The sequence below is a fragment of the Dromaius novaehollandiae genome, chromosome 21 (genome assembly GCF_036370855.1).
Source record: "Dromaius novaehollandiae isolate bDroNov1 chromosome 21, bDroNov1.hap1, whole genome shotgun sequence".
Taxonomy (NCBI): Eukaryota; Metazoa; Chordata; class Aves; order Casuariiformes; family Dromaiidae; genus Dromaius; species Dromaius novaehollandiae.
Window position 1 is genome coordinate 9,153,248 of NC_088118.1, and position 23,499 is coordinate 9,176,746.

General features: G+C 53.5%; 1 non-coding gene across 1 annotated transcript; it reads right to left on the reverse strand.

The window, feature by feature from the left end:
* Positions 1-8,202: 8,202 nt before the first annotated feature.
* On the reverse strand, positions 8,203-8,274 carry TRNAA-UGC (transfer RNA alanine (anticodon UGC)). Its single transcript has one exon. It is a non-coding gene; the product is annotated as a tRNA-Ala (tRNA).
* Positions 8,275-23,499: the final 15,225 nt, after the last annotated feature.

Consider the following 23,499-nt stretch of genomic DNA (forward strand, 5'->3'; position numbering starts at 1 on the left):
TATAATAGGGCCTACACTATTAAAAAAGCTGTTTTTGTGTCCAGCGCACAGCTCCAGTGACCGTCAAACCACTCCCTGCCCAGGAACTTCCTCGTTACTCCTTGCTCTTTGCACACAGCTAATAGCACCATGAGGTGTTGAGCTATCACAACTGATAGAGGAAAGCAGCTTGGGCAGCTTCAAGGAAATGCTCTATTTCTGGATGGCCTAATTTGCACCAATCTCAATGTACCTGTGTGATGGTGATGTCTTAAAGGAGTCCCTACACATCTAGCCACTCTCCCTTTTCATTCCCTGCATGGTCATGAAGTGTGACTCCATTTGAGGCGACAACAGGGACGGGAATGAGCTCACTTGATGCCAGACCATTCAGTGCAGATGTCTCTGACTTACCCAGTTTTCTGGACTTCCCTCTCTAGTCAATGGAAAGAAAAAAGTTGTCCCACTGAGAGCTCCAGAGATGCTTCTCTGGGTGACCAGCCAATGCTCCAGAAAGGTTCCCATAGTTCCTGGGTCATGTTTCCCAGCACCACATGGGAACACAGCTACACAGGGCATCCCAGGCAGCAGTGGCCTCTATATGTGTCTATAAAGGCCTGAATGTAAAGTTTTTGTCATTGGTTGAAATCTATTCAAAAACTAGCTCTATGCAAGAACTGAAAAAATATCTTGATTTTCAGAACTTCAAACATTATTTATCAATCCTAATGAATATTTTCTTTTCTTTTTTATTGGCAGCACCATATGCATTCACTACAGTAATTACATGAGTGTATATATTTAGATATATGAACAGTTACTCATCACAATACCAACACTGAATGGAGAAACTTTGTTCTGAGAAACTGTTGCATTCAAATTGGCAATATTATACAGAGGCCTCATGGCCCCTCTGCACCCCAGGGAAGTCTCCTGGGGGATCCTGCCAAGCACATCCCAAATTAGCTGAAATCGGCCCTCCTACAGCCCTGGGCTGTGCTTTGGCTTCTTGTCTTACTTCTTCACCATCTCATGGTCATTGCAGCCATGGCTGCCCTCAACCTTTACATCCCCATCTGGTTCTGTTTTGCTCATGACTGACGGAGTCCAGCTGTTGTGGGCTCATTGATTGCCTGTGCCAAGAAATTGTTCTCAGCACTCTCCAGGGATCTCCTGGGCTGCTTGTGCCCAGGCCCACTGCCCTTCCAGCAGATTTCAAGGGGGTGAAACTACCCTGTGAGAACCAGGATGAGTGACCATGAGGCTTCCCCCAGCTGCCTACACAAGGTTTCAGCTGCTTCCCTTCCCTCCTCAGGCAGCTGTTAGCAAACACTCACAGAAAGTCACCCAGGCTGCTGTGTCCTCTTCTCCTTCCTACAAGGTCTCCACTGGCTCATCACCTGCTCCAAGGCAAAGCCCTCTGCACTCCAGCCACCCCTTTGCACAGAGCACACCTACATCGCCTCACCACCCCAGCCTGCCTTCCTCAGGAGCCCATTTTCATCCTGCCACGTGAGCTGCCCCACCATGTCTGTGTAACTCTATTGGGAAAGGGGAGAGGGCAGTGCCAGCAGAGGGGACATGGCTGGGATGTTGAATGTGGGGCCCAGAAGAGAGGACAACACAGAAGAGGGGCAGGGGAGAAAAAGATAGAAGTGACACATGTGCAGTGTTGATGGTGAGGTCACTTCTTGTACAGAAACCTCATGGGCTGGGTTCTGTTAGGAGCCATTCTGAGGACAAGAAGAGAATCACACCACCTCTCATCCCACCAGAGATGATATACAGGCAGGAGGATGGGGAGAGGCAGGCAAAGGGGACACGGCTGCAGTGTTGACTGTGAGGTCACTTCCACTGCAGCTGCCTGATTGGCCTTCAAAGATGTGCTAGCCAGCAGGCTTTGTGAGGTTGCCCAGCACCTCAGAGCATCCACCCAGCAGAAATGACTGCCCTGGGGAGGGGATGGGGTGACGCAGGTGACAGTGGCCCATCTGGGTGCTGATTGCGAGGGAACCACTGCTGCAGACACCCTATCAGCCTGCAGCGGGCAGAAAGGCAGGCATGGATTGTGGCCACCCTGCTCAGGACTAGCCCTCTGGAGCGGACCTGCCACCAAGCAGTGCACAGCTCCTCACCTAGGTCTCCTCCGAGCCCAACGTGCTCCCCCTGTGTCCCAGAGACACCATGGACATTATCTGGAGGCTTGCTTTGGCAGCTTGACCTTCCCAAAGTAGTGCATGATGGATTATTACCAGCCAGAGGATTCTTTTAATAGTGTGATACCAAGAAGGAGTCCTATCATAAGCTGTAATGTACAATTTGACAATGGGTGGGTGAACTGCATTGTGCAAGGCCTGCTGGGACAGCCCATGACCACTCTAGAAGGAACTGACCCTCACCTGCTGTTCTACACGCCCCACTGCCAAGAGGCACGCCCACCAGTGTGTGACACACAGGCACTGCCTGATCCCTTTCCTCTCTCAACCTGCAGCCACCTTAGGGGCTCCAGAGAGTGGCAAACAAACAATCAAACAAACAAACAAACACAGACCTGACAGAGCTGGGGGGAAAAAAATCTTTCCTGGGCCCTGCAGGAAACCACCGGCTGCTCCAGAGGGTTGGCGGAGAGGTATGACACTGAGGAGAACCACCTGGAACATCCTCACATCCCATCGCCTGCATTTCCTGACTGCTGCATCTGGCACCGAAGCAGATCTGCATGGGGAGCTTTGGAATGGTCTTCAGCTGCCGAGAATGGATGTCCTTGTTCTTTGCAGGCCCTCGAGTTCACTTTTCCCACTGACCTGCAGCTGGAAAGGCCTGGTGCCCTTGGGCATCTCCAGGTGTGTGGAGGTCTTCTCATGCCAGCAAGGGCTTGGTCCAGTCTCTGCAGGACCACAGCTACATCCAGCTTTGAATCCGAGCCTGCTCGGAGCATGACTTGGATCAGAGCACCTGCAGAGAACTCCTGCGACGGAAATGCTTCCACGATCCAATGGCTACACAAGGGCTGAATCAGCTGTGAGATTCAGCCCCTTGCCTTCCCATCAGGAAATGCCTGGCCACAGTCTCCACTCCCAGAGGAATGGCTGCTGACAGTGGTGGGAGGTGTCCCTTCCATTGCACACAGCAGGCATGCAGAGGCCAGCAGTGCCCAGCAGCACAACACGAGGACAGGAAGAAAGCCTTCAAGCCTGCTTGCCTTGGCCTCGCTGGGTCAGCTCAGCTGACGGGGCTTCCAAGAGACCTGCAGCTGGCAGATGCTGACCTCCCTCCATTTCCAGAAAGGGAAAACACTGTGAAAACATTGCTGTGCCTTGGGATTGCTCTCTCCGTCTTTGGAGGTGTCCCAGGCAGAAGAGGAACAGCATCAGCAGTCTTGCTGAGGTTCAGACAAGCCAAAGGCCCAATCTGAGAGCAGCTGCTGGCCACTGCAGCAGCACTTTCTCCCAACAGGTAGCTGCTGCCCAACAAAAGCCCCTCCTGGCACAGGCCCTTGTCCCAGCAGGCTGCAAGCACTTCCTCTGAAGAAAGAAGGCTATCAGTCCACAAGCAGCAGGCAACCTCTTCTCTGCCCGTGCTGCTGCAACCTGCCACCGATGCAGAGTGGCACGAGACACCAAGCAGAGGCGAGGAGAACTGGCACCTCCGAGAGTCCCTTGTCCTCAGGGGGAACATTGGTGCCGTGATGGGGAAGGGCCGCCTGCTTCCCACTTCCAGCAGCTCTGCGAGGCTTTGCCAGGGAGCTCGGACCTCCCATCTCCATCAGGCTCTCAGCAGTCCTCATCCCAGGCAGCCATTTCCTGAGGCTCTTTCAAAGAGCCCTCTCTGCTGTCACAGGTCAGGCACTGAGGGCCACTGCGCTCAGCAGGCCAGCAAAGGTGCTGCACATAGGGCAGTTGCCACAGGCCAGGTCATGGCCACATGCCATGAGCATCAAGAGCTGCTCTAGGTCATTTGACTGAAAGCATACACACAACACTGCCTCACAACACGCATCAGAATACCCATTGCTGACTCCTGCCACCACATTGAGTCCTGCAATGAGCCAGCAGATTCCTAGGCACTGGAACCTGCATTCCAGTGGTGGCAACAAGGGCCAGGAAATGGCTTCAGAAAGAATGAGATGGCGGCTATCTTTTTGGAGTCTATGGAAGAGCTGTGTTTCCCTCTCGGGAAGAGCAGTGGAAGGGAGCTCTCCCTGGGCAGCTGGAAGTGCAGCATAGCCCTGCGTGACACTCAGCAGGCAAGCACGCTGCAAGAGCAGGATTTGGAGAGACACGCGGGCACAGGCAGCCTCTCTGATTTGCTGCCTTGTCTGCCTCCTGTTAGCTGGAGGAAGGAAGTGCTCCACAGTCAAATCCCGCACAGCTCCTGCAAATGCCCAAGCAGTCTTCCTCAAGCCCTGCGCAGTGCACTGCCTCCAAGCTCTGCACTAACACCACAACACAGCACCGCACACTTCAACCTCAGCATGGCCCTCCCCGCTGACCTCTCCTGCAAATGCCACTGCCACAGCTCCCAAGATGGAGCAGCCCCAAGACAATTTCCACCATGCCCCTTGAGGGCCTAACAACCACCAGATGCCTGAGATCATGGCAAGCTTTCAGAGGACAGCTCCAAACACCTAGCAGCACACCCGGAGTCAGCACAATGTGGAACACAGCCAACCTGGGAGCTCCACAAAGGCAGGGTTTTCTCCACCCCAAAAGCACAGGACAGCTTGGGCTTTGTCTCGGCACTGCTGAAGCTGATGCAGTCTCCTCAGAAAGCTCCCGATGCAACACCAATGGCCACCACAAAGGGAGAAACAAGGGCAGCAGGGGTGGAGCAAGAGGCAGGCAGAGCTTTGTTGCACTGCATGGGAAAGTGGTTGGGCCAGCACCAGGCTACTTGGTTGCCTGCAGTCTCTTGCCAGTGGGACGTGCAGGCCAGTGCGGCCAGAGAGAGGGCTAGGGCTTTGGGGCTCTCATGTCTCCCTCGTGGCCTGAGCAGGCTGCAGAGTGGTGCCCCTCTCTTTGCTTGGCCCCTTCTCTCACTCTCCTTGGCCAAGAGGCATCCTAGGGTCTCACCATGCCTGTCTTCTCCATCCTGGGTTTCTTCAGGCCCTGTTGAGGCAGTGTTAGGGAGCGGAGCGGCAGACACAGGCACTCGACGAACCCGCGAGGCAGAGCAGTGAGTGGTCTCACCACCAAAGCCGGGCAGATAAGGTGCAAAGCAAGGGCTGGAAGGACGGTCAGAGGAAGGCCAGGAGGAGGTCTCCGTACCAAATGGAGGTGCAGCTGCTGAGTGCTTCCACTGTTCGGTGGCCTGAGGTGCAGGCACTGGTGCCTCTGCATGTGCTGCAATAATGCCCCACTCGGTAGACATCGATAGCCCTGCTGCCTTCCCAGGGGTGCGTTCGTGCCCAATGGCAGCCTGCCGAGAGCCCTTGGCTGCAGGCAGCTCTGTGCTCTGGCAGGGGGCCCGGGAGTCTGCGCCTCTTATGCTGCCCCGGGGCATTGTGACTGCATTGCCGGGGGACAGCACTGTGACATCGGGGCCCCAGAGTCCCGCCGCAGCCTCCCCTGCCAGCTGCCTGCTGGCCCAGCATCAGCGCATGGCACAAGGTCCCTGGGGTGCCAGCCCTCGCGCAGTCCCTGTGCCCAGGACACCAGGGCAGCTGGTCCTCTCCTTGCCTGGCTGCACACTGGGCGTGGCCGGCAAAGCCTGCTGGGCTCCTTGCTCTGTGTCCCTGTGCACCAGGGTGTCCCTGTCACCGCAGAAAGGGCAGGAGTCCAGTCACATGCTGGCATTGGCAAGTGGCTTCTCTCGCAGCTCCACCAGCAGCCGGGAAGCTTGGCAGAGCTGGGCACAGTGCCAGCAGCTGGGCAGCAGTGACCTGCTGGCAGCTGGAGGTGGGCGTGTTGGAGGGGAGGGGCAAGCTCAGTTGTTCTGGGCACCAGAGCGTGGCCCCGGGCCACGGGTGCAGGCCCATCTTCCGCCCTGCCGCACAGCATCGGTGCCAGGGCCCTAGACGGACTTCTTCAGGCACAGAACAGCAGCAGGTCCAGCAAAGAAGGGCTCTCTCTTCTCAACACGGCTTCAGCAGAAGCACAACCTCCTGAAGGTTACACAGTGGCTCCCGTGGCTGTCAACACTAAGACCATGCCCTGAGACGGCTGCTGCCAGGCCTTCCAGCTGTTGGCGTGTGCAGGTTGAATCACATGTGCCTAGGATTTTCCAAAAGGCTGGCCTCTAAACCTCCTCTTTTAATAAGCTCCTGAAGCAAGCCATTTCTGACTGCCAAACTGGGAGCAGGCTTCTTCAAGACAAAGTTTGGGGACAGCCAGCTGTGGGCTTAGCTGCCTGCGTGGGGTGCAACTCCAAGGCAGCATTCCCATGAAAGTCTCCAAGGCCAATGCAGGTGACCAGGGATTGAGAAGCTGTTGTCTCAGCCAACCTGGCCAAGCACAGACAAGGAGGTTCACCTGTCTGATTGAGAAAGCCTTTGGCAGCAACAGTTCGGTGTCTCTTTGTTTGTTTGTTTATTTTTTCCTTGATAGCAGCAATGAGAGGAAATGGCAGTTAGCAAGGCTGTGGAAGTGCAAAGGCTGGAGCACTTTCTGGAGTTGGAGTCTGTAGGAAAGTTGTCATTTCCAAGCATCTTGAGCAGCGTTGGGAAGGTGTTACGGAAATTAGGCTTGTCGGCCACGATAACAGGGCCCGACCCTAGGTTCCCACAGAAAAGTTCAGAGCCAAATCAAAGCAAATTAAATAATTAAATTTTAATGACACACGTTTAGTAATTACAGCTTGAGCTGGATGCCTCCGAAGAGGGACCGTGAGCAAAGAAATCCCTGGGCAATTATAGCTCTTTCAAATTAAGTTTCCCACCCCTCATGCAGTAGTTCAGACCAATAGTAATTTTTAGGTCTGGGGTTTCCTGCCTCTTATCGGGTCTCATCGTTGTTCCTAGGCAGGCTGTTTTTCTCCCTTATTTTTACCGTTGCGGTTTCTGCTCACGGTTGTACCTTTGTTTCTTGTTGGGTCTTACTGTTGTCTCTCAAGGTCCTGAGGAGGAGGAGGTGATTCCAAATCATAACAATTATGACTGCCCCAGCAGTGAGGGGAGGCTTTGTCCCTCAAGGTGCTGATGCCCTGCACTGGTCTTATTTCAAAGCCTTGACACCCTCCCTTTCGGAGTGTGAGACACAGGAATGCAGACTGCTTGTAGCTTCCTTATCTTCCCAGCTGGAACCAGCTCTGAGGCCCTTTTCTTATTGGACTAAGGAAAAGTTCATTATTTTATCTAAGTGTGGCCTAAGGCTTCAGCAAATTTAGCTCCTCATGCTAAGCAAGTTTTATAGAAGTTGTGCTAAGCAGCTACCTCCAGACAGTTTCAGTTCGCTATTCTTTAACAGTCACCTTCACCTGTTCCTCTCTCTCCCCTCCTCTCCAAGCTCTCCTTGCTGCTGGGCATCCTCTGTGATGCCATCAATGACCTCATAATGCCAGCCTGCCCACTGCTGGCCAATCATGGAAGTGTACTGGAAGTGACCTCCCAACCAGCACATCAGACCTAGTGCTTTCTCCTGCCTCTCCTGCCCTGGCTCCCACCTCCCCAGCTGCTGAATCAGCTCCTGCCACCTGCAGTGACCCCAGTTCCTGCTCGTCTGCTGCTGGTTGGGTGCTGCTGGGACAGTAGTGATTCACCAGTGACACCCCAGTGGTCACCTCCACCTGCCTCCCCTCTCCCCTCCTGCTGAGCTCTCATGCCCCATGGTCGGGTGCATCTGATGCACTTGATGCCCTCACAGGGTCTTCCTGTCTGCCCAGGGCAATCCTGATGCTACAGGTAAAAGAACCTCTCAGGTACCATCCAGGCCTGTCACCACCACATACATGCCATCTCCTCCTGTCCCGCGGGGTAGTGATCTCTCCTGAGAGGACATTTTGATGCACTTGGTGACCTCCCAGCTCCTGCCTGTTTGCCTGTTGCTGGCCAATCAGGTTGTTGCAGTGGTAGTGACACACAAGTCCATGTCCCCACACTGTCAATTTTAACTCCCTCTCCCCTTGCCCAGGGATGTCATTTCAGATGGTCACCTCCCACCTTGGGAGCTCCCCTCCCCACAGACATCCTGTCAGAGGGCAACACCCCCATTTCTGTAGAGGAGCAATGCATCTAGATACCAGCCTTCACACCAGTTTGGGGAGGGAGATTTAGGAGAAAAGCAGCCCTGGAGATGCTGGGGATTGAACCCAGGACCTCCTGCATGCAAAGCAGGCGCTCTTCCACTGAGCTATATCCCCTTGCAGCCTGCTGAGGGTTGACATGTCCTCTAGTCCTACTGTGCCCTGGTGCCGAGAGCTGCAGCAGAAAACAGCACTGGAACCCTCCTGCTGGGCTGCGAATTGGCATGGGGGACGTTGGGATGGTCTCTCAGCTGGGCACTGCTCCTGCAATGGGGCTGCACCACACAGCACTGCCTCCTCAATGTCTCTGCAGTCAATGGGGGCAGCAGGAGACTCCTGCTACAGGCACTGCTCCCGTGCTCTGGCCCTCGGAGGGAGGGTGGATGGAGAGGAGCCAATCCCTCCCCTGAGTGCCCTCTGCCACCCCATGCAGCACTCCTGTGTGCATCATACATGTCCCCAACAGCAGCAGCAGTGGTGAAGAAGGTGAGGGAAGTGGCCTCCCCAGGGTGAGGTGCCTACAGCTCTGACTGTCCCCTGTGTTTGCAGTGGAGGGGCTAGAGGAGCAGGCAGAGCTGATGGTGGGCAGGGAAGTGCCCACAGCCCCTCAGCCAGGCATCAGGCCTCCCCCTGCACCGCTCTGCCCACCAGCACCCAGCAGTGGGTGAAGGGCGGCATCGCCTTCCTTGGTGCTGAGGACATGGCTGGGTTTGGGGGCGTGGCTGGGCTCAGGGACATTCCCATTCCCACAGCACTGGGGACTGTCCTGACACTGGCCGGAGCTGCTCCAGGACAGCCCCAGGCTTGCATCTCTGTGGCACAGTGGGGGAGCATGTTCGGCTGTTGACCTTGCTTGGATGGACAGCCCCTTTTGCCCGCTTCTCTCACTTGTGCTTGGTCACAACAAGAGCCGAACTTCTCTGGAGCTACATCCCTGGGGAGCTGGCTCTCGGACAGCTGATATGCTGCAGGATGGGACATGCCCATTGCTGTGGGACCTCCTTTCTGGACCATGTAAGATGGCTAGAGAAGCTGGAGAGCAGCACAGAGGATGCATGAGCGTCCTGTTGAAGCTGAGCTGAAATGGTGGTGCCATGCTCTTCCCTGATGGGAAGGATAGAAGAGGGAAGAGTGTATGTCCGTGCTGGGTGGTTGTGTCTGTACATCTCACTACTGATGGGGAGAAGGGAGGGTGCAGTGCCATGGGGTAGTGCGAGATGATGTTCTCTCTTTGGGATGAGTTGCCCAGGGCTTCCTGGTTCTCTTCTTCATGGCACCAGAGTGTTGTCTTCTCACTGTCATGGCCTACAGCTGCCACATAGCCAGCTGCAGACCCCTGCACTATGGGACCCTCCTGGGCTCCAGAGCTTGGGTCCTGGGGCGGTGGTATGTCTACGCAGTGCTGCCCATGGCTGCTACCTTCTCAGTGCCACCATGTCAAGGCTACGCTGTGGAGCAGCTCTCCTGTGCCCATGACTGTTTCCCAGGTGGATTTGAACATCTGTGAAGATGGAGCCACCACCACCTTTCTGGGCAACCTGTTCTAGTGCTCAGTCACTAGCTTGGGGTCCACCAGGACCCCCAGGTCCTTCTCTGCAGAGCTGCTCTCCAGCAGGTCCCTCCCAGCCTGGACTGGGGCCTCCCTCCCCCAGGGCGGTTATCCCTCCCCCGGGGCAGCACTCAGCCCTTTGCTTGGTTGAACTTCAGGAGATTCCTCTCTGCCCATCTCCAGCCCCTCAAGTTCCCTCTGAACAGCAAGAACCAGCCAAACTTGGGAGACCATTACTGCCTGATTCCTCCCCACTTTGTACCACGACCCCTCATGTTGTGTGTCAGAGGGGTGCTGAGATGACCTTGTCCTTGCAGAGCTCTTCATGTCAGGGGAGAAACCCCTTATTTGTGGGATTTCTTCCCCAGCAAAGCCGCGGGAGAAAGCTGCTCTTTGGAGACGCCTCTGTTGGCTGTCCTTGGGCTTTCCCAATGGCTGGAGGTATTTCAAGCCACTTATGGGGGAAGGATCGATATTTGTGGATGAGGCAGGAGTTGTATTTGTTTTAGTCGTGTGCTGGGCAGAACAGGGCCTGGTGGAGGCATCTGGCTCACCAAGAGGTGCCATGCCACCATGCCTGGAGAAGAGGAGCAGAGCAGGTTTGGGGATGGTCACCAGGCTCAGCTGCAGTCCAGCAATGCTCAGGCAAGACATAGCTTGACCCGAGGGACCTCCTGATCCTTGGCCTTTGCTCCAGCACAGCTGTCATGGGGACAAGGGTTCCCAGGGCAGGGCCAACGTAGCTCATCTGGGAGAGCATTAGGCTGAGGATCTAAGGGTTCCTGCTTCAAGCCTGGGCTTCGGCACTGGAGTGGCCTTTACCTTTTTGCAGAGCCAGGCATCCAGGCCATGCGGGAACTGTAACTCTTGTTCTTTTCAATGCTCCTGGGCACCTCCCTTGCTGTCCTTCTGGGCAAAGGCCTCATCCTTACAGCCGAAACTTGCAATCAGTGTCTCCACAACCCCATGGACATCTTCCTCCTCCACCTTGATTCCATCTCCACCACTGTCCCCAAATCCAGTGAGGCCAGTTCCCGGAGGGACACCAGGGCTGTTCCCTATTTGGGATGTGCTGCCCAGGGCTTCCTGGTTCTCTTCTTGATGGCACCAGAGTTTTGTCTTCTCACTGTCATGGCCTACAGCTGCCACATGGCCAGCTGCAGACCCCTGCACTATGGGACCCTCCTGGTGTTTGGGTCCTATGGCAACCTCCAGAGCTTGGGCCCGGGGTGGTGCTTTGTCCACACAGTGCTGCCCACGGTAGATACCTTCCCAATGCCACCATGTCAAGGCCACAGTGTGGAGCAGCTCTCCTGTGCAGTCCCCCAGCTCCTCAGGCTCTGCTGCTCAGCTCAGGGACATTGGCCTCCAGAATAGCATGTCCTTAATGACAGGTGATCTCCTCGTTGCAACTTCCAAAGACTGGACTCTCAATCTACACTCCAGGTAAAGAAAATGCTGCAGCATCTGCACCACAAAGCGTGTCTGCTGCTTAGCTTGGCTTCTGCATGGGTTTGTGTGGACAAGTCATGGCGTGCTGTTAGGAACAAGGGTTGTTTCAGGTGTGGTGGCCTGCTGCCCAGCAGCTGTGGAGATGGGGACTGGTCACTGAGCTAGCAAGCCAAGGTTGTCCCACAGGAGGCCAACGTCTCTTGCAAGAGGAGAGGGTGTGTGTGCCTTCTGACCCCCGGCATAGTGCTCCCCTCCCACCCACAGGGAACACCTTCAGGAACAACCTCCTGTGCATCTGCCTGGGTATGGGCACAGCTGGCGCAGGGAAGAGAGCTGGGAGAGTGTTAGACTGAAGATCTAAAGGTCCCTGGTTCAAGCCCAGGCTTCGGCAATGGGGGTCTTTCTTGGTGCCTCATGGCTTTTTGCAGAGCTGCTCAGTCTTCTCACAGCCTCCACCAACCCTGGCTGTAGCCCACACAGGATGCAGATGGCCATGTCCCACCCCACAGCTGGGGGGAGCAGGCAGCCAGGACCCAGCTGGCCATGGGGCTCACCCTTGCTCTGACCCTTCCCATCCTGCCTTCCCTCATGTCTTTGTGCCCAAGGGAGGGGCTTGGTGGTACCATGGGCGACCTGAAATAATGTGAGAGGCATTTGGGCGCTGCACTGGTTCCAGATGCTGATGGAGCTGGTCATGAGTCCCTCTCTGGGGGGTCCCCCTTTGCCTGATGGGGCCTTCTGGCCTCTCCTGACCCTGCAGAGCCCACGGTGCCTCTGAGCTCCTTGGTTCAGCCTCCTCCCTTGGAATGACTCCACCTGGGATGGGCTCTGGTCTGGTGAGGCCCTGCTCATCACCCACCCAGACCCACATGTGGTCCCTGGAGGTCTCCTGAGCTGTCCTGGAAGCTTCATGGTCCCCTCCACGATGGGTGTGCACTGTCAGCCCTGCTGCCTGGGGCACGTCCCAGTAGAGAAGTTGGAGACCATAAGAGGGTGACGCATGCTTTACTGATGGTGGATTACTGAGGTCTCCAAGAGTCTCCTTGGGGCATCCTTGAGCTCCTCCTTCCTCATGCTGTGGATGAGAGGCTTCACAGGAGCACTGAGAAAGGCGGAGCACAACTACCCCCCACCCCTTATCTTAGGCCCCAGCTGACCACAAATAACTGACAGCACCCAGTGCTGACCAGGGGGAACTAAGAAATACTAGTTGCAACTGGTGAGGGCCGAAATGGGCATGAGATCAGCAAGAAGGGTATATTTTCCCCAACACAGCATGAGGTCTGCAACAAGGTATATCTCCACACCAAATATCGTAGGACCAAGAGTCAAGCTCGATGCCCATACATAGCGCTGCAGCCTAGAGCCCATTGAGCTCTCCTGCACGGCAGTGGGCTGCACGGTGGTGAATCTCCTCTTGAGCGGGGACGCCTCTGAAGGTTACTCTCCAAGAGTTCAGAGAACCTCTGACAAAAAAAAAGTTGGAGAGGTAAGAAACCGAGAATCGGGCAATAACAAATATGCAGTAAGAGTTGCTTCCTATGACTCCACTGTATCGCTCTCTTCAATAAACTTATTTGCAATAAACCCAGAGTTAATACCCTCCCTGCCCCATGACGATTCAGAAGGACTTTCTCAGAAGAGACTTTCTTTTTACTTTTCTTTTCTCTTTTTTTAAAGAATTTGCTCTAAATTTTTTCTGGGGTGCTAATAAAATAGTATCTTTCTTAAGAGAGAGAGTTTGTTCCTTTCTTTGGGGATGAAAAAGAACCATCATGTCCTGGTGCAAAGCAGGAGCACTGGCTGCAGGAGGCACTGGGCAAGAGGAGGGAGATAGATCCCATGAGGATGAGGTGGATGTTTCAAGGCAGTGTCTGGGGTTGTCGCAAAAGGTCCCCCAAAGGCCAGCACAGTGGTAGTAGTCTGACTCGGTGCCAGCCTAGGCAGTGTCCAACTTTGATGAAACAGCAGCATGTCAGCGTGCTTGTCTCTGTGTAGGAGAAGGGAGAGAAACAGCACAGAGGGGCCTGGCTGCAGCCCCTGATGAACATCCCTCTGCATCAGCTCCATCCTGCTGACAGAGCACAAGGCAGGGTAGAAATTCAGTGATTCCTTGGGGTCTAGCAAGGGGGTTAAAAAGTGACAGTAAGACTGCATTCACAGCAGCCCCAGATCACCAACTGGCAGTCATGTTTGCTCTCCAAATTTACCTTCCTTTGCATTTCCTGAACATGCCCCACAGACTTGGCTTTTGTGTCCCCTCTCCCCTCTCTAGCAGCTCACAGCACAACTAGCTTGATGCTCCCCACTTGCCTCACCCAAAGCTACTCACCCATCAGGCTGCCCTGTCCAACCCAGCTGCAGCACCTTGCAGCCCTCTGTCCCTGCACAGAGGCAGAAGGCCTGCTCCTGCAAGCCCACAAGCTGCTTTGCTCCTCTTGCCAGCTCTTGCTGCTGCTGAGCACTGCGCTCCCATCGGCAGCTCAGCTGCAACTGCAGCCCAGGACATCTTGCTCTGTCTCCAGTCTCAGCCTCTCTCCAGCCAACATGTCAGACCAAGGACTGAGCACAGACTGGACGGAGAGCGCTGTGCTCTGCCCTGAGGTTGTTCCTGGGGTGGACAAAGGACTGACCCTGCCATGGGGGGGACTCTGGCAGAGCTGTCTGCATGTCACATGGATGTCTGAATTGCTTTCACATTCCCACACAGTCGCTGGAGTGGGGACTCATCCAGCCTCTCGCACTACCCCATGGCAGCGCATCCTCCCTTCTCCCCATTCAGTAATGAGATGTACAGACACAACCACCCAGCATGGACACACACTCTTCCCTCTCCTGTCCTTCCCATCAGGGAAGAGCATGGCACCACCATTTCAGCTCAGCTTCAACAGGACGCTCGTGCATCCTTCATGCTGCTCTCCAGCTTCTCTAGCCATCTTACATGGTCCAGAAAGGAGGTCCCACAGCAATGGGCATGTCCCATCCAGCAGCATATCAGCTGTCCGAGAGCCAGCTCCCCAGGGATGTAGCTCCAGAGAAGTTCGGCTCTTGTTGTGACCAAGCACACACGAGAGGAGCGGGCAAAAGGGGCTGTCCATCCAAGCAAGGTCAACAGCCGAACATGCTCCCCCACTGTGCCACAGAGACGCCAGCCTGGGGCTGTCCTGGAGCAGCTCTGGCCAGTGTCAGGACAGTCCCCAGTGCTGTGGGAATGGGAATGGGAATGTCCCTGAGCCCAGCCACGCCCCCAAACCCAGCCATGTCCTCAGCACCAAGGAAGGCGATGCCGCCCTTCACCCACTGCTGGGTGCTGGTGGGCAGAGCGGTGCAGGGGGAGGCCTGATGCCTGGCTGAGGGGCTGTGGGCACTTCCCTGCCCACCATCAGCTCTGCCTGCTCCTCTGGCCCCTCCACTGCAAACACAGGGGACAGTCAGAGCTGTGGGCACCTCACTCTGGGGAGGCCACTTCCCTCACCTTCTTCACCACTGCTGCTGCTGTTGGGGACATGTATGATGCACACAGGAGTGCTGCATGGGGTGGCAGAGGGCACTCAGGGGAGGGATTGGCTCCTCTCCATCCACCCTCCCTCCGAGGGCCAGAGCACGGGAGCAGTGCCTGTAGCAGGAGTCTCCTGCTGCCCCCATTGACTGCAGAGACATTGAAGAGGCAGTGCTGTGTGGTGCAGCCCCATTGCAGGAGCAGTGCCCAGCTGAGAGACCATCCCAACGTCCCCCATGCCAATTCGCAGCCCAGCAGGAGGGTTCCAGTGCTGTTTTCTGCTGCAGCTCTCGGCCACAGGGGACATTAGGCCTGTGCTTGTGTCCCGATCCAATATCGGGGGGGGGGTTAGTTACAATCCCAAGGACGAGATTAAGACGCTAAAACCGGTCAAATATCGTACAACCGTTTAACTTTATTTTCCACGAAGTGGGGAGAAAAGGTGGGGAAAGGGGAAGGGGAGACGAAGGGAAGAGGGGAACAAGGGTAAGGGGAAAAGATGAAGTTGGAAAGGAGAGAAGAAGCTAGCTACCACCACTCCAAGTCCGATGATATTCTGCTGACTCTTTTCAAATTACAGCTCAGGCTGGGTGTCTCCGAAGAGGGACCCTGAACAAAGAAATCCCTGGGCAATTATACTTTCCAATCTAAGCTCTCCACCCTTCACGCAGTAGTTTGGACCAATAGTAATATTTAGGTCTGGGGTCTCCTGCTCCTTATTGGGTCCCTAGGTAGGTTGTTTACTGTTGTGGTTTCTGCTGACAGATGCGTTTTCATTCTTCGGGTCTTGCCCTTATCACTCAAGGCCCTGACAAATTATTACTTCCCCGGCAGTGATAGTAGCTGTTATTTCCCAAGGTCCAGACAAAGGGAATATGATCTGGACCCCGAGATAGCACAGACCCCCCCCAATCAGCATTGGTTCAGCAGTGAGAGGAGGCCCTGCTCCCCAGGGTCCCGGCGCCCAAGCAGGCCTCACTTCAATGCCTTGACATCCTCCCTCCCGGAGCACAAAGCACAGAAATGCAAACTGCTTGCAACTCCCTTATCATTCTAGTTTGAACGAGCTGTCAGGCCCCTTTTCTTCCTGAACTAGGGAGTGCGGCCTAAGGCTTCAGCAAATTTAGCTACTCATGCTAAGCAAGTTTTATAGAAGTTGTGCTAAGCAGCAGTAATTTACAGTCCAGGTCCCAAAGTCTCTGCCCGATTGTGGTCTGGTTCAGCACAGGCTCGGTGTGTCCTGAATGGTCGCAGGGAGACCATATTGGGGGTCGCAGCAGCTCAGTCCTGTTCCCGCCAGGAACAGATGGCTTGTTCGGGGTTACGGTTTGCTTGCACCTTATGTACCAAGAAATGTTTAAGGCAAAAGTTCACTCATCTGTCCACCACAGCTTGGCAAAGGGCACATCAGGGGACAAGAGGACATGCCAGGCCTCAGCAGGCTGCAAGGGGATGTAGCTCAGTGGAAGAGTGCTTGCTTCGCATGCAGGAGGCCCTGGGTTCAGTCCCCAATATCTCCAGGTGTGCTTTTGTTCGACATCTCTCTCCCCAAACTGGTGTGAAGGCTGGTATCTAGATGCATTGCTCCTCTACAGAAATGGGGGTGTTGCCCTCTGACAGGATGTCTGTGGGGAGGGGAGCTCCCAGGGTGGGAGGTGACCATCTGAAATGACCTCCCTGGGCAAGGGGAGAGGGAGTTAAAATTGACAGTGTGGGGACATGGACTTGTGTGTCACTACCACTGCAACAACCTGATTGGCCAGCAACAGGCAAACAGGCAGGAGCTGGGAGGTCACCAAGTGCATCAAAATGTCCTCTCAGGAGAGATCACTACCCTGCGGGACAGGAGGAGATGGCATGTATGTGGTGGTGACAGGCCTGGATGGTACCTGAGAGGTTCTTTTAGCTGTAGCATCAGGATTGCCCTGGGCAGACAGGCAGACCCTGTGAGGGCATCAGGTGCATCAGATGCACCGAACCACTGGGCATGAGAGCTCAGCAGGAGGGGAGAGGGGAGGCAGGTGGAGGTGACCACTGGGGCATCACTGGGTATTGTCCCAGCAGCGCCCAACCAGCAGCAGACGAGCAGGCACTGGGTCACTGCAGGTGGCAGGAGCTGATTCAGCAGCTGAGGAGCCTCTTGATGGGCTCCAGCAACACTTGCAGGAACTAGGGCAAAATTGGAGATGGAGCAAACCCTCCTTGGCCCTTGGTCAGGGCCTTTTTCACATTCAAATGCCCCAGGAGACTGTTGGGGAAGAAGTATCACTAATGACAGTCTGTATCCCCACCCATCCCCAAGTTTTTCCCCACAACTTTGTCTGCTCCCTCTTTTTCCCCATCGGCCTGATGCACCGCATGATGGTGCTGTGTCTTAAGCAGAAGGCGCTCCTGCTTTGTGGAGCCCAGGCAGCTGACCTGCCAAATTGCAGCCCTGCACCTAATCTCTAGCTTACCCATCTTTGCAGAGAGAAAGAAGGGTCTCACAGGGCGAGCCTGGGTTCAAGGCACACAAGAACTGCTGCTGCAAGCCTGGCCTGGCCAAGTTACTTGGCCCTCCAAACCAGTGGGGCTGCACCTGTATCCGGGAGCACTAGGAACACCAGGAACATCCAGGACAACTGGTCCTGGTTGCCCCCCCCCCCAGATGTCATCCCAGCAAGGATGTGGAGGTGCTGCCAAGACCTGCAGTCCAAGGAGCTGTGGAGGGCCCCCTCCATCCCCTCATGGATGGATTGATCCTGAGGGATCACTGCTCCCAGCAGCTGCATTTGCAATTTGCACCTTGCACCTACGTTTGTGATTTACAATTTGCCAATGAATTTGCAATTTGCACTTCAAGCCACCTGGTAAGGAGGAAAACCCAGCATTCCTAGCTGACAGCCTCCCCTGTTGCCCTTGTTGCTTCTTGAAGGGCTCCTCAGCTCCTCATGGCACCCTGCAGTTCCCTGACATCTCGCGGTGCCCACCCTGACCCCATGCCTGCTGGGACACCTCACCTCAGTCACCCTGAAGCTGCCCAGCCACCAGTTCTGGGGCACATCAGAGCATGGGAAATCCAAATTGGACCTCGAGTATGGGTGTTTGAACCAAGAAGGGGTCAAACACTGCGACCTGGGGGTTCCATCCTCGGAGACGTTCAAATCTCGAGCAGGCCAGCCCCCAGCCTCTCGCATGGCGGGGAGACGTATGCATATTTTGCTTCATACTTGGTACAAAAAAGGCTGCAAAAACTCTCTTCTGCATCAAGATTATGCAGCAGGCCGGAAGAAGGATGAACTTTTAATGTTTTCTCCCTAGCAAACGTGCATCTCCAAATTCACTTGAACTTTTCACTTTCTGTCTTGCAGGGAGACTCCCAAACAGGGGTTATGACCAATATGGGACCAGCCCCTTTGAGTTATTCCCCTAAAAATACATCTAGCAATGCCAAAGGAGCAACTTTCCCAAAGTTCCTTTGCTTTTCTGAAGAGCTTCAAGCAAACCCAGGAACTAGCAACTCCCATTTATCGATATTTATATACACATTTAATCTCTATCACTTTCTAATGTGATTATATGTATATACAAGTAAATATCTGAACACATATTATGCATAGAGTGTCATAAATAGAGGCATTATATATAATGCTGCATTTTCACATAAACAGATGCAGTATATATTTATACATACTTCTCCATTCCTCTCTCTATATATATTTCTATATGTGCATATAGTGTCTTTATTGTATATAACTTCATATATTTTGATGCTTGAGGACTTCCTGAGGCAAAAAGGCAGAGCAGCCAAGCAAAGGGGATCTAACTGGTGGAACAGTCATAAGCTCGAGGGCTACCATTCAGAGGGACCTCAACAGGCAGGAAGAATGGACTGCCAGGAACTTTGTGAAAGTCAGCAAAGACAAATGACAGGTCCTGCCCCTGGGACTGACCAAAACCCTGCAGTGATATGGCCTGGGGAATGCCTGGCTGGGCAGCGGCTCTGAGGAAAAAGACCTGGGACCTTTTTGGCAGGGAGCTGAATGTCAGCCAGCAGCATGTCCTGGTAGCAAAGGAGGCCACAGTGTCCTGGGCTGCAGAAAGAGGAACACAGCCAGGAGATCAAGGGAAGTGATTATCTCCCTCCACTTGGCCTCATTAAAGCACATGTAAACACTGCATCCAGTTGGGGCCCCCTGTAGCAGAACGCTGTTGATCACATGGAGTGAGTTCAGTGGCAGGCAACCAAGATGGTTGGGGCTAGAGCACTTGGCCTGTGAGGAGAGGCTGAGGGAAGGGGATTGTTCAGCCTGGAGAAGGGAATGCTCTGGGGGCACTCATAGCATCTTCCCAACTCAGGGTTACCACCAATGATGAACTAGGTTTTTGAAGGGACTCACAGCAAGTGAATTAGAGGCAACGGTTATAAGCTGGCACAAGTGCAGTTAAAATTGGATATACAGGAGAAAAAGAAGTAAGGATAACAGAACATTTGAAGAAGGGTCCAGAGAGGTAATGGACTCTCTCTTTTTGGAGGCTTTCAGGACACAGCTGGACAAAGCCCTGAGAAAACTGGCATGAGTTCAGTGCTGATGCCGATGTGAGCAGGAAGTTGGATGAGAGACCTCCCAAGCTGCCTTCCAACCTGAATAATTTGGTGATTCTATCATCTCTGGGGATAGCTACTGCAATTCTTGCAATCTGGAATTCCTTTTCTGCATGTGGGTTAGCACCAGGTACGGCCTCCCCAGAAGCAGCCCCTCCAAGTGGTAGGAGTGGAAGATTTGAAGCTCAAGATTTCATTATGAACAACTGCTTGTCCAGAGCAGGCCCCCCCTCACAGCCTACAATACCTGTGCGTTACAACATAATGCTCTTTACTGTTGTGAATGATGGGAAGATGAGGGCCAATGGGCATTAGCTGCAACACATCAGCTTCAGCCTGGGGATAAGGGTTTTTCTTTTTTTTTTTTAATCTATTGAGACAGTGAAGCACTGGGGCAAGTTGCCCAGAGAAACTGCGCCCTCTGGGCCAAAAAGCATCTTCATCCTTGGAGGTTTTCAAGGCCTAAATGAAGAAAGCCTTGAGCAACCTGGTTGGACAGGATAGCTAACCATGTTGTGAGCAGGAGGTTGGGTTGGAGATCTCCTGAGGTCCTTTCCAGACCGAATGATCTTGCATCTCTTCCCACAACAGGTCCTCTCTGACCATGGAAGTGAGTCAGACATAAGTATGCTTAAATGAATTGCAGCCGTCTGGTCCTGTTCCAGTCAGTGTTGCTCAGGTGTAGGACTGCTTTGCAGGAACCCCCAAACAGCCCTGATCATATCCTTTACTTCACCTTTTTCTTTCCCTTCTTTTCCCCATTCCAAGTTCTTCCCTTTTATCATCCTCATGCCCTCCCACACAAACAGCCCACCTCTGCTTACTCTCTGTCCTCACTGGTTCTCGTTTGGCTTGCTTTGTACCCCCATCTGGCTTTCCTGAGATGGTCACCATGGTAACTCCTACCATTGCCAGCAGTTCCATTAAACTAATACCTCCTTTTATTAAGCGTAGTGTCCTGCAGTTCCACATGCTGTTATCCTGCTGGAGTGACCACAAGTCATGGTGAGCCATCTGCACAAACATTAACCCTTGACACAGCAGAGCTTCATTCCAGAGGGACCTCAAGAACCTTGGGGATTTGGTGAATAGAAACCTCACAAAGTTGAACAAGGAGAAATGGACAGTCCAGCATCGCAGGGCAGAACAACACATGCATTCAGGACAGGCTGGGATGTGACCGGCAGAGGAGTGACATGGAGGAGAAGGGCGTGGATGTTACAAGGGAAGCCATATGAGCCAGGGCTGCATGCTCACCACAAATGAGGCCACCTGCATACAGGACTGCGTGAGGAAGAGCATGACCAAAGTGAGAAGTTTATATTCAGGCCTCTATAGACACATAAAAAGGCCACTGCTACCTGAGATGCCCTGTGCAGCTGTGTTCCCATGTGGTGCTGGGAAATGTGACCCAGGAACTATGAGAACCTTTCTGGAGCATTAGTTGGTCACCAGGAGAAGCATCTCAAGACCTCTCAGTGGGACAGCCTTTTTCTTTCCATTGACTAGAATGAGAAGTCCACACAACTGGATTAGCCAGAGACATCTGCACTGAAAGGGTCTGGCATTGGGTGAGAAAATTGCCATTCCTGTTGCCACCTAAAATGGAGTCACATTTCACTGACCTTGCAGGGAAAGAAAAGGGTGTGTGCTAGATGTTTAGGCACTCCCTTAAGATCACTGTGTGTCGCTGTCACACAGGTGCATTGAGATCAGTGCAACTTAGGCCATCCAAAAATAGAGCATTTGTTTGAAGCTGATCAGCCTGCTTTCCTCTATCAGTTGTGAGAGTTCGACACCTCATGGTGCGACTCACTGTGTGCAAAGACCGAGGAGCACCAAGGAAAATCCTGGGCAGGGAGTGGTTTAATGGGCACTGGACTTGTGAGAATCACAAAAACAACTTATTTAATAGTGTAGACCCTATTATAAAAGAAATCTTTGGAAACTGTCAATAAAAATGAAACACAAAAGAAATTAAATAAATTATCTAAAGCAAAAAAAATAGGTTTTGTTACACTTTTCAGGTTTGAAACTACTTTGTGTTCTTATTGAATTTTTTTGTTTTGTTCTTTCTTGATACACTGGTGTTTTTGGGAGATCCTTTTCCTTTTTTTTTTTTTTTTTTTTTTTTGAAAGGGAAAGTGATTTTCAGAATTGGGTTGGGATGTAGTCACAGGGTCATGAATGGCCCAGGTACCCTTTGGCACTTTGGACCTTTGGACTTTGGACTAATTTGGACCTTTGTCCAAATTAGCCTCAGATCCATACTTGGGATTTCATGTCACAAGTGCTTCACTTGGAAAGAAGAGTCCACAAGTGAGCTAATACCCAGACTGTATCCGAGCTGATCAGGCAGGAGCTTCAGAACCTGCAGGCCTCAACCACCTCAGTGACACACTGCAAAAAGTGCTCAGCTGAGTTGGACACCTGAACTGTCAGGTCAGAAATGACTCCCTTAGAGAAGAGAGGAGCATGTGCAAAGGTGAGGAACATAATTCTGAGGGGCCTTGCAAGTTATCTGCACAAAACAACTTCAGCTTTGCAAGCTGATTCTCAGCTATGACCCATGAAGTATTTCCTGCTGACTTGCAGGAAAGTGCTTCAGTATCACTGCTCACTGTAGTCACTGTGCATCTGGGAGAAGTGGTTTGAAAGGCCAGTTATCTTCTGAAGAAATACTTTGTCAGTGGAAGTTTTCCTTATTTTGCCCATTTGAAAAGCTAATGACTGTGGCACTGCCACTTGAAAGGGTGCCTCTGAGCACTCCACTGTGGCAAGACCATTTCCTTGTTAACTGTGTGGGTGAAAAAAGTCCCACATGCTCTGAACTGCTCTCCGCAGCCTCCTGCTGCATGTCAGCCCCTGGATATCTTGTGTGAGAGCCCAGGGCAGTGCGCAGGATGCAGCAGAGAGCCCCGAAGTAGCAAGGCCTTTAGCAGGAAGAGCTCAAGACCTTCTCCTACCTGTTAGATTTCCCTGGAGTGGAGGGGTGTTAACTGCAAGGTTAAATTAAGGGCTAATTGGGGGATACTACTGCATTATTAGCAAAGAGTTTCTAGGGTGCTGCCACATGAGAAGAAAAGAGTGTCTGCACCAATTCTGTATACAGGCAGTATCCCCCCTTAGCCTTTGCTAACAGGAGAGAGAGGTAACTGCAGTGCCTCTAGCCTAAAAACACTTGTGGTTGGACAAATCCCAGAAGTATTAACTTCAAGAATCTCCAACAAGGAACCCTTTCTGAAAGATGACCTCTTGTACTCCAAATACTCTAAGCTGCATAGTTCTATGTATTTCACAGTCTGTGTGGCATATCTGGCTGCAGATCCTGGCAAGAGCTGAGGAAACTCAAGGCCTGAACCTCAGTGGGCAGAAGGCAGCAGGCTGTCACCATTCCTGGCTCTGGCCACCAGGGCAGCCTGGGTCTGGTGAGCCAAGTCACCTCCTCACCTCCAAGGGCTCCCCAGTTCCCCAGCCTGGTCACACTCCCCACGCACAGCACTGCTCTCTGCAGACACTTCCTCCCACGCAGAGCAGCACCAAGACACTGGGCCACCACTCATTCCCACCACTGGGCACCCCACCACTGTGACACACCGCACCACCTGCCTCTCGCCTCATAGAGGGTTGCCAGCCAACACGTGCCTCTGCATCAGAGACACACAGGGGACAGGACTAGACATGGCAGCAGCTAGGGGACCCATAAGGGCCCCAAAACACACAAAGGCCACCTCCTCATCCCTTCCATTTGCTTCTAGTCCTCGAAGGCCTTGCAACAGGGAATTCCTCTGAACATCCACAGCCCTGGTCCTCTTCACTTCCCACCTCCAGCAAGCAGAGAGGAAATGCTCTCACAGGGGCTCAGCAGGCCAGCTCTTGCCTCTCCTTTTTGCCACAGCGTCTCTGAATAGGAGGCCTCTGTACACATGTGGCCCAGGCCTCTTGGGCGGGGGGGGGGGGGCATAGAAGAGGGGTTTGCTCTGATGTGGTCCCCAAGGGTTAAGGAACCCTGAGTGCACCACGGCCAGAGTCACCACACTGTGAGGGTTGCAGTAGCCTAGTGACACACCCTCCAACGACCCCAAGATCACTGAACAAACCTAGTCAGCAAAGGGGAAGTGACACCACAGACTCACACCGCAGGCATCTGGGTACTGTGGAATTCTCCACTGAAGGACCTGTTGATGTGTGTACTGTTATCAACTGAATACGGCTGTCCACTGAATATGTGTACTGTTGTCGACTGAGCACTGGGTT